Genomic DNA, 9,178 nt, shown 5'->3' with positions numbered 1-9,178 from the left:
AGCTGAGATCGAGTGGAGAGAAGCTGAGATCGAGTGGAGAGAAGCTGTATTTGAGTGGAGAGAAGCTGGAGTCCAGGGAAGAGAGGCGGGGATCTAGGGGAGAGAGGCGAGGATCCAGGGGAGAGAGGCGGGGATCCAGGGGAGAGAGGCGGGGATCCAGGGGAGAGAGACGAGGATCCAAGGGAGAGAGGCGGGGATCCCGGGTAGAGAATCTGGGGACAAGTGGAGAGAAGCTAGTACCCAGAAGAGAGAGGCGGGGGTCTAGGGCAGAGAGGCGGGCATCCAGGGGAGAGAGGCGGGGATCCAGAGTTGAGAATCTGGGGACAAGTGGAGAGGAGTTGAGATCCACTGGAGATAAGCAGCGGTCAAGTACAGAGAAGCAGCGATCCAGTAGGGAGAAGCTGGGGACTAGTGGAGAGAAGTTGGCACGTTCAAGAATGGGGAGCATAAATGAAGAGCAAATTGAGAAAGTGGTGGAAGTGATTGGGGATGAAAAATTGATAGAAATTACCAATGCTGAAATGGAAATTCCTTTTGAAAGTGTAGAAGCGAATGATGAAGAGAATGAGGAAGGGGTGGAGGAGGAGGAGGATATCTTGGAAGAAGAAAATGATAATAGTGATGAATCTGTTTCTATGGAAGAGAAAGCAATTATAGAGGAGGAAGGAGATGAAGTGAGTGAGGAGATGGAGAATGTAAGAAGGAAAGAGGAGCAAATAGGGGAAGTTTTGCAAGTCAAAGAGGAGAAATTAGAGTGAAGCAGAATGTTATTGACCCTGAAGGGGTAAATATGAGAGAGAAAGAGCATCTGAGCCTAAGAGAAGAAAGAGTGGGAATGAAGAGCTACTGGGAATGAAGGTGGACACCAGGACCAAAGGAAGTAGAGAAGTCTGATAAAGAGGGAAGTGGAACATTTTGGGAAGAAAGAGAAGATTTGTTAATGTGTTGATAGCTAGAGGAAAAGTGGACGTTGGTTTCTTGGAAAAGAGCTGTGACTAAGGAGCTTGTAGAGAACTGCTTTAGAAATGTATTGAGGATGGGCTAGAAAGATTTAGTTTACCAGATGATTGAGTTTATGAGATGTAGGAGAATGCATAGTGAGAAAAATGGACAGTGGCCTCAGGATGAGGATAGATCATGAAGGTGGTGGAAGGAGATGTGGGCTGGAGTGATCAGTGTCTGAGAGAGGATCCTAAAGGATGAGGAGCTCGACAAAGGTGAGCACAGAGATGAGAAAATAAAGAAGTGACAGAAAAAAGTAAGAAGCCACATCCCATAATAGTAATTATGTTTGTTGGATTTTAAAGTTATTTTCTTCCCTATTTCTCTCCTCTCCTCTCCCATGTAGCTAATTTTACAATGCAGTGAGACAGGCTTCTCACTGGGCCCTGTGTATCTGGACCGAGCCCAGCCTCCCTGATCTTCCCTTTAGCCTGCAAATTGTATCCAGAATAACTTCTGGGTTACCCTGTTTTATTTTATTTCTTGGTTGTGCTGGGTCTTTATTGCAGCACATGGGCCCTTTGTTGTGGCGCACGGGGCTTAGTTGCCCCCTGCATGTGGGATCTTAGTTCCCTGAACATGGACTGAACACTGGACCCCTGCATTTGAAGGCAGATTCTTAACCACTGGGCCACCGGGGAAGTCCCATGGGTTCCCCTATTTTAAATTTAGTTATTTATTTTTAAATGAAACAAAATATTTTTAATGATAAAAGATACAATTCACAGAGAAGATAGACATCGTAAACCATTAGCCACCTAACAACAAACAAAGATACATAAAGCAAAAATCAGAAGAAATATAAGGGAAAAGAAAAAATATATAATCATAGTAAGATATATTAACATTTCTCTGAGAATATGAAGTTCAGAAAAAAATAGGAGCATCTTGAAAGATGTCATTAATAATTTAAATATAATAGATTTCTATTCATATTAATCTTATATCCTACACAAATAAATTTAAAATTTTGTATCTCATATGTTATTAGATGTCCATAGGACTTTTGGAAAAACTGGCAAAAGATAAACATTACTAAATTTCAAAATATAAAATTATTTTTGTGATTCATTATACTTTTACACATATATTATTTTTGAAATTATTTTCCATTATAGGTTATGACAAGATATTGACTATAGTTCCCTGTGCTATACAGCAAACCTTAGTTACTTTTTACATATGTGTTTCTTTAAATTAGAAATCTAGCTTTCTATTTATGCTAAGTCAAACAAGTGGAATCAAAGTGTCATAAATTTTTTAGGCAAAAATTCATAAGTTTTCTAATATACATATTATTTATGTATATGTATACAAGAACTTTTCTACTATGCTTAATAAAGACTTGAGAAAGTACATTAAAAAAAATGAGATGGAGAAACTGGAAAGCATAAACTAAATGAAATGGGAGCACTGAGTATGAAATAGAAGAAGTGAAACAAGCTAGATAAAAGATCCTCATATAGACCAGTTCTTTGTAAACATGGCTGCTCATTAGAAACGTATCTGGAATTGTAGCGAAGAAACAAAAAAAGTAGTATCTGGGCATTTGTATTTTTCAAAAAATTCCAATATAATTCTGATATGAATCTGGAATTTAAAAAGTGATTACAGGTTTTTCTATTAAATGGTAGTTTTGGTGATATAGAATTCTGTTATTTTCCTGTTGACCAATCATGACACAATGGATTCCACCATTTTAATCACTTCACCATGATCACTATTTCCACAAGCTCCCCTTACCTCCACTTCAAATTTGAATTGCTCATACTTGATTTGAAATTGTCTCAATTATTTTGTATGATTATTGTTTTCGTTTTGACTTTTAATTATTCATCTAATCAGATGGAGTTTCCCCCTGGGCCTGTCTCCTTTGGGGCTTTCTTTTATGTCTTCCACTTGTCATCCAGCATCCCTTGTCACCCCAGGGAAGAGAGGAGACTCCCTAAGTACCTAGGGTCAAAGCATCTGTATCAAGACTTGGCCTGTCCAGTAGGAACCTAAGAGGTGGTGAAAAGCAGTCATGGATAGTTAGGATGAAAGGAATATGTCACCCTTTCTCCTCTATATACTTAAAAAAAACTACACAGTTTCTAAGGGATAGAAACTTCATCATATCATAAGTAAGTCTCATAACAAGTTTATATTAATAATAGTCTTATTTTTTTTTTAACTTTTAAGTTTTCTGGGCTTCCATGATGGCTCAGTGGTAAAAAAAATTCACCTGCCAATTCAGGAGACATGGGTTCAATCCCTGGTCTGGGAAGATCCCACATGCCTCGGAGCAACTAAGCCCATGTGTTAACAACTATTGAGCCTGAGCTCTGGAGCTTGGGAACCTCAATTACTGAGCCCACACACCCCATCTACCAAAGCCCGCACATCCTAGAGTCTGTGTTCCGCAACAAGAGAAGCCATCACAATGAGAAGCCTGCACACCACAACTAGAGAAGAGCCCATGCAGCAACGAAGACCCAGCACAGCCATAAATAAATACCTTAAAAAAAAGTTTTATACACATCCCTTTATAATTTTCCCCAGTCTCCAAAAGATCTGTAAACTCTATGCCATACTTTTTGAAATCATTTATTTATTTTCTTGGCCGTTCTGGGTCTTAATTGAGTCATGTGGGACCTTGCATATTTCTTACAGCCTGCCAGATCTAGTTCCCCGGCCAGGGATCAAACCCTGGCCCCCTGCACTGGGGCCATGAAGTCTTAGCCAGGGGACCACTAGAGAAGTCCTGCAGGTATCTTTTTGAATTACAGTTTTCTCCAGATAGATGCCCAGGAGTGGAATTACAGAATCCTATGGCAACTCTAGTTTTCTGAGCAACCTCTACAGTGGCTGTACCAATTGATACTCCCACCGGCGGCATAGGAGAGTTCCTTTTTCTGCACACCCTCTCGAGCATTTATTATTTGGAGACTTTTTGATGATGGCCTTGCTGTTTTCTTTATGAATTTTCCTGTGTGTGAGTGACTAACACAATGAACAAATCAACTGTACTGTTGTACTGTTACTGCCGTGTACAGCAAAATGTCTCAAACCAGTTATTGTAAGCATGCAATCTTTTCTCTCATCTTAAAAACATAACCTTTCATGCCCCCACATTCCTCTCTAGATACTGTTGCATTTTCTTTCTTCCTGTGCTAGGCACAAAAGTGGCCCTCCAAAGATACATTCCTTTCCTAATCCATTGCCTTCTCAGTTCCTAATCCCAGGAACCTGTGAATATCGCCCATGTGGCAGAAGAATGTAAATTACTTTATATGGTGAAAGATGTGATTAAGGTAAAGATCTTGAGAGGAGGAACTTATTCTGGATAATCTGGGTGAGCCTGATAGGCCAGCACAAGTGTCCTTATAAGAGAGAGACAGAAAGAGATCAAACACAGGCAGAAGTGGAGGAGGCAATGTGACTCCAGAGGCAGAGACTGGAGTGAGGCGGGGGTAAGCCCCCAGAGGTCAGGGGCACAGACTGGGTTCTTCGCTACAACCTCTGCAAGGAGGTGGCCTCTGCCAATTCCTTAATTTTGGACTTCTGGCCCCTAGAACTGTGAGATAGTACGTTTCTGTCCTTTTAAGCCACTCAGTTTGTCATAATCTCTTACAGCAAGCTCTAGAAAACTAACACACTCCCTTCACAGCTAAATTCCTCCAAAAAGTTATCTACGTTACTTCTCCTCCATTCCTTATATATCTTTTTTTTTTTTTTTTTTTTTTTTAGTATTTTGTTTTGTTTTGTGTGCCTGTGCTGGGTCTTCACTGCTGCAGGCAGGCTTTCTCTAGTTGCAGCAAGCGTGGGCCCCTCTAGCTGTGGTGCACGGGCTTCTCGTTGCCGTGACTTCCCTTGTTGCAGAGCACGGGCTCTAGGTGTGCAAGCTCAGTGGTTGTGGTACACAGGCTTAGTTGCCCCTCAGCCCATGGAATTGTCGCGAAACAGGGATTTAACCCAAATCCCCTGCATTGGCAAGTGGATTCTTCACCACTGGGCTACCAGGGAAGTCCTTCTCCACTTCTTTTTATTGAGTTTTTCTATACTGAACATTTTGATATGTACAGGAAAGTTAATGATTGGGCTTCCCTGATAGCTCAGTTGGTAAGGAATCCGCCTGCAATGCAGGAGACCCCGGTTTAATTCCTGGGTCAGGAAGATCTGGAGAAGAGATAGTCTATCCTCTCCAGTGTTGTTGGACTTCCCTTGTGGCTCAGCTGGTAAAGAATCCTCCTGCATTGCTGGAGACCTGGGTTTGATCCCTGGGTTGGAAAGATCCCTTGGAGAAGGGAATGGCTACCCACTCCAGTATTCTGACCTGGAGAATTCCATGGATTGTATGGTCCATGGGGTCACAAAGAGACATGACTGAGTGTGTCCTTCTCCATTCCTTTTTATCCAGTTTTTCTATATTGGACATTTTAATATATATAGAAAAGTTAATGATTAGAGCAATAGGCAATAAAATATTCTAGATTCAGCAGTTACTAAGAGTTTGCTCTATTTGCCTTTTTTTATGTATATTTTGAGGCTTTCCAGATGGTGCAGTGGTAAAGAATTCACCTGCCAGGGCAGGAGATGCAAGAATCGATTGCTGGTTCAGGAAGATCCACTGGAATAGGAAATAGCAACCTATTCCAGTATTCTTGCCTGGAGAATTCCATGGACAGAGGGGCCTGGCAGGCTCCAGTCCGTGAGGTCACAGAGTTGAACATGACTGAGCGGCCGAGCACACACAGCACATTATGTATTTCATGTGTGTCTCCTAAGAGTAGGAACACTCTCCTACATATTCATAATACCTAGTAAATTTAAATTTTTTAATTTAATAAATCAAAAATTAAGAATAATTCCCTAATATCATCTAACATTCAATCTGTATTCCAAAGTCCTTCCTTGTTCCCCAAATATACTTTATAATTTTTTTCCCTTGGCCTAGGATCCAAGCAAGGTTTTTATGTTGAATGTGATTGTTAACTCTTTTAAATTTACATTAATCTCCCACTTCTTTTGTTTTTTTAACAACTTTGATAACTTTTTCACTAATTTGGCTTATATTCGTTTTTTTCCTTTAACATTTATTTATTTGTTTGGCTGTGTCGGGTCTTTGTTGGGTCAGGCAGGATCTTTTCTTGCGACACACTGACTCTCCAGTTGTGGCACGTGGGCTCCAGCACGCACAGACTCACTTCTTTCAGTGCGCTGGGCTTAGCTGCTCTGCAGCGTGTGGGATCTTAGTTCCCCAACCGGGGATGGAACCCGCATCCCCTGCATTGCAAGGCGATTCTTTTTTTTTTTTTTTAACTTTTTTTTTCAGATAATTTATTTGGCTGTGCCGGGTTTTAATTGTGGCATATGTGATCTAGTTTCCCCACCAGGGATCGAACCCAGGCCCCCTGCACTGGGAGTGCAGACCCTTAGCCACTGGAGCACAAGTCTCTGGCCCATATTCTTATAGTTGGCCAACATTCTGGATTTATCTGATTATGTCACTTAGCCGGATCCTCTACCAGCTACAGTTCTTGTATACTCCAAACTGAGGCTTTCGGCCCTGATTTCTTTCTCTGGAATGAGTGATGGTTGCTCAGTTGTGTCCGACTCTTTGCAACCCCCCTGGTGGACTGTAGCCCACCAGGCCTCTCTGTCCATGGAATTCTCCAGGCATACTGGAGAACACTGGAGTGGGTTGCCATATCCTTCTACATCTTTCTCTGGAGCATTCATCTGAATCAGTTTCCCCTCTATGGTTGTTTATTATCTCTCTCCGCTAAAATGTAAGCTCCAGAGGGTATCAACGTGTGTCTGTTGGGTTACCTGTTCCAGTCCACTCTCTAACCAATGCATCACAGGTACTCAGCATGTAGGTGCTGTGTGAATCAGTCCTTCACATTCAGTGACTTTACTTGTCTCAATACTATTTAACACCTATTGAGAAATTGCTGGAATAATTTATGCTGTTCCTTAGAATAGGGCTTCCCTGGTGGCTTAGAGGGTAAAGCGTCTGCCTGCAATGCAGGAGACCGGGGTTCGATCCCTGAGTCAGGAAGATCCCCTGGAGAAGGAAATGGCAACCCACTCCAGTACTCTTGCCTGGAAAATCCCATGGATGGAGGACCCTTGTAGGCTACAGTCCATGCGGTCACAAAGAGTTGGACACGACTGAGCGACAACACGTTTAGAATATCTCAGATTTTTTGAAGCCTTGAATTCCTGAAAATGTCATTCCACACTTGTCTAGGCTCGCAGAGGTGTGGGATTTCCTCTAGCAATTTGAAGGCATACCTTTTTGTTATTCATATCTCCCTGGCCATCAAGGGTCCAGATCTATTTTATGCTTGAGTCACTGTACCCAAACAAGTGTTTGGTATATGTGGCCTGTTTTCTTCTCCTTGGATCCATTATTTCTGCTTATTTATCAGTCAGAAGTTTATCTTTTTGGCCACACCACACAAAATGTGAGATCTGAGTTCCCTGATCCCTTAGTTTAGGGATCAAACCCTCGCCCCCTGCAGTGGAAGCACAGAGTTTTAATCTGGACCACCAGGAAAGTCCCTGGTTAGAAGTTTATAGCTTGCTGTTTCTTGCATTCTCTAGGAACTCTGATCTCATAGTTAAGGCAATAAAGTAGAGATATTGGGTGTGGACAGAGTTGTAGAGATAAACTACAGAAGGCTCAAACCTATTAGTAGGATCTTCTTAGCTAATGAGGATAGCTAACATTGAATTCTTATAATAATCAAAATAATCTCATAGGTACTGTACTGAGCCCTTAACATATTCTCTATCATCTAATCTTTCCAACAACCCTCTGAGATAAGAACTGTCAATCTCTCAGCTCTACTTAACTAGAAACTGCCTGGGTCAGGCCCGGAGCCAAGGTAGCCTGAACCCAGACCCACATGGGAAACCATTGTGCTGAATTGCTTCTGCTCTTGCTAGCTAAGCCCAACAACCTGTTCTCCTAGCCTGTCACGGCATGGTCTGCCATTCTGGCTGGGAGTCAGGGAGCAAGGTTGTGGAGCCACCTGTCCATTCATTCAATGAATGCTTATTTTTTAAAACTTATTATTTTTTGGCCATGTCATGTGGCATGCGGGATCTTAGTTCCTGGACCAGGGATCAAACCTGTGCCCCTTGCAGTGGAAGAATGGAATCTTAACCACTGGACCACCAGGGAAGTCGCAGTGAATGCTTGTTGAATGAGCACTTTAGAGGCAAGTTGTTTTTTTTTCCAGAGGCAAGTTTTTAAGAACATAAATGCCAAAAGACAATAATGTTTATTTTCTTTCTCAGACCTCTGCCTCCCCAAGATCAACCACTCTGGGCCTCCTCTGGTGATATCTGAGTGTAGAGAAACTGTTGCCCCTCTTCTAAGAGGCCTGCACAGGCACCCAGTCAAGACGGACAGTTTACTGTTATATGAATCTCTCAGATTACGCTTTGCAGTATATAAATTGTGAACTAAATCATCAAACTTGTTCTTTGGCTGAATTACATTTTCTCCTGGAATATGAGATGCATTCCACTGAGACCACAGAAAGAAAAAGTGAAGATCAAGACACTATGACACCACCTTGTGTAAGTTCAGATATTTTCAATCATCTGAGTAGCTAGAACTTTATATAATATATATATTTTTAACTAAACTTAACCAAAATGTGCACATTAGAGGAAATTGTGGGCTCTTGGGTGATTTGTATTATTTTTATTATTCTTTCCTTGCATTTTCCCAAAGATCCCTATTTCTGTCTTTTTTCTTTTCCTTTTTGGTCACAAATTGCAACAGTCAGAAGTGCCCTGACCAGGGATTGAACCCGTTCCCCTGTAGTGGCAGCTTGGAGTCTTAACCGCCAGACTACCAGGGAAGTCCAAGATCCCTGTTTCTAACAACAAGTTGTATAAAAGTGGCGTTATTGTATGGCTTTTGTCAAGTGCCCTCTTGGTCCCGTTAATTCATTCAGCCAACACTGAACACTCACCAATGTGCCAGGTGGAAATACAACAAATATAAGGGACCGGGTTCTTGCCCTCAGCTTCCTGTCCATCTCATGCTGAGAGAGATGCCTCACTAAACCAGTTGCCGCACACGGAGAGAGGACCTGAAGGGACCTATGTACCCTGTCTGGTGGGGAATGCCGAGGAGGCGGGCTGGCTGGTTAGAGAGGTGATCCCAGAAGGC

The sequence above is a fragment of the Oryx dammah genome, unplaced genomic scaffold (genome assembly GCF_014754425.2).
Source record: "Oryx dammah isolate SB20612 unplaced genomic scaffold, SCBI_Odam_1.1 HiC_scaffold_15, whole genome shotgun sequence".
NCBI lineage: Eukaryota > Metazoa > Chordata > Mammalia > Artiodactyla > Bovidae > Oryx > Oryx dammah.
The sequence above is the reverse complement of the archived record's forward strand: the minus strand, read 5'-3'. Positions refer to the sequence as shown.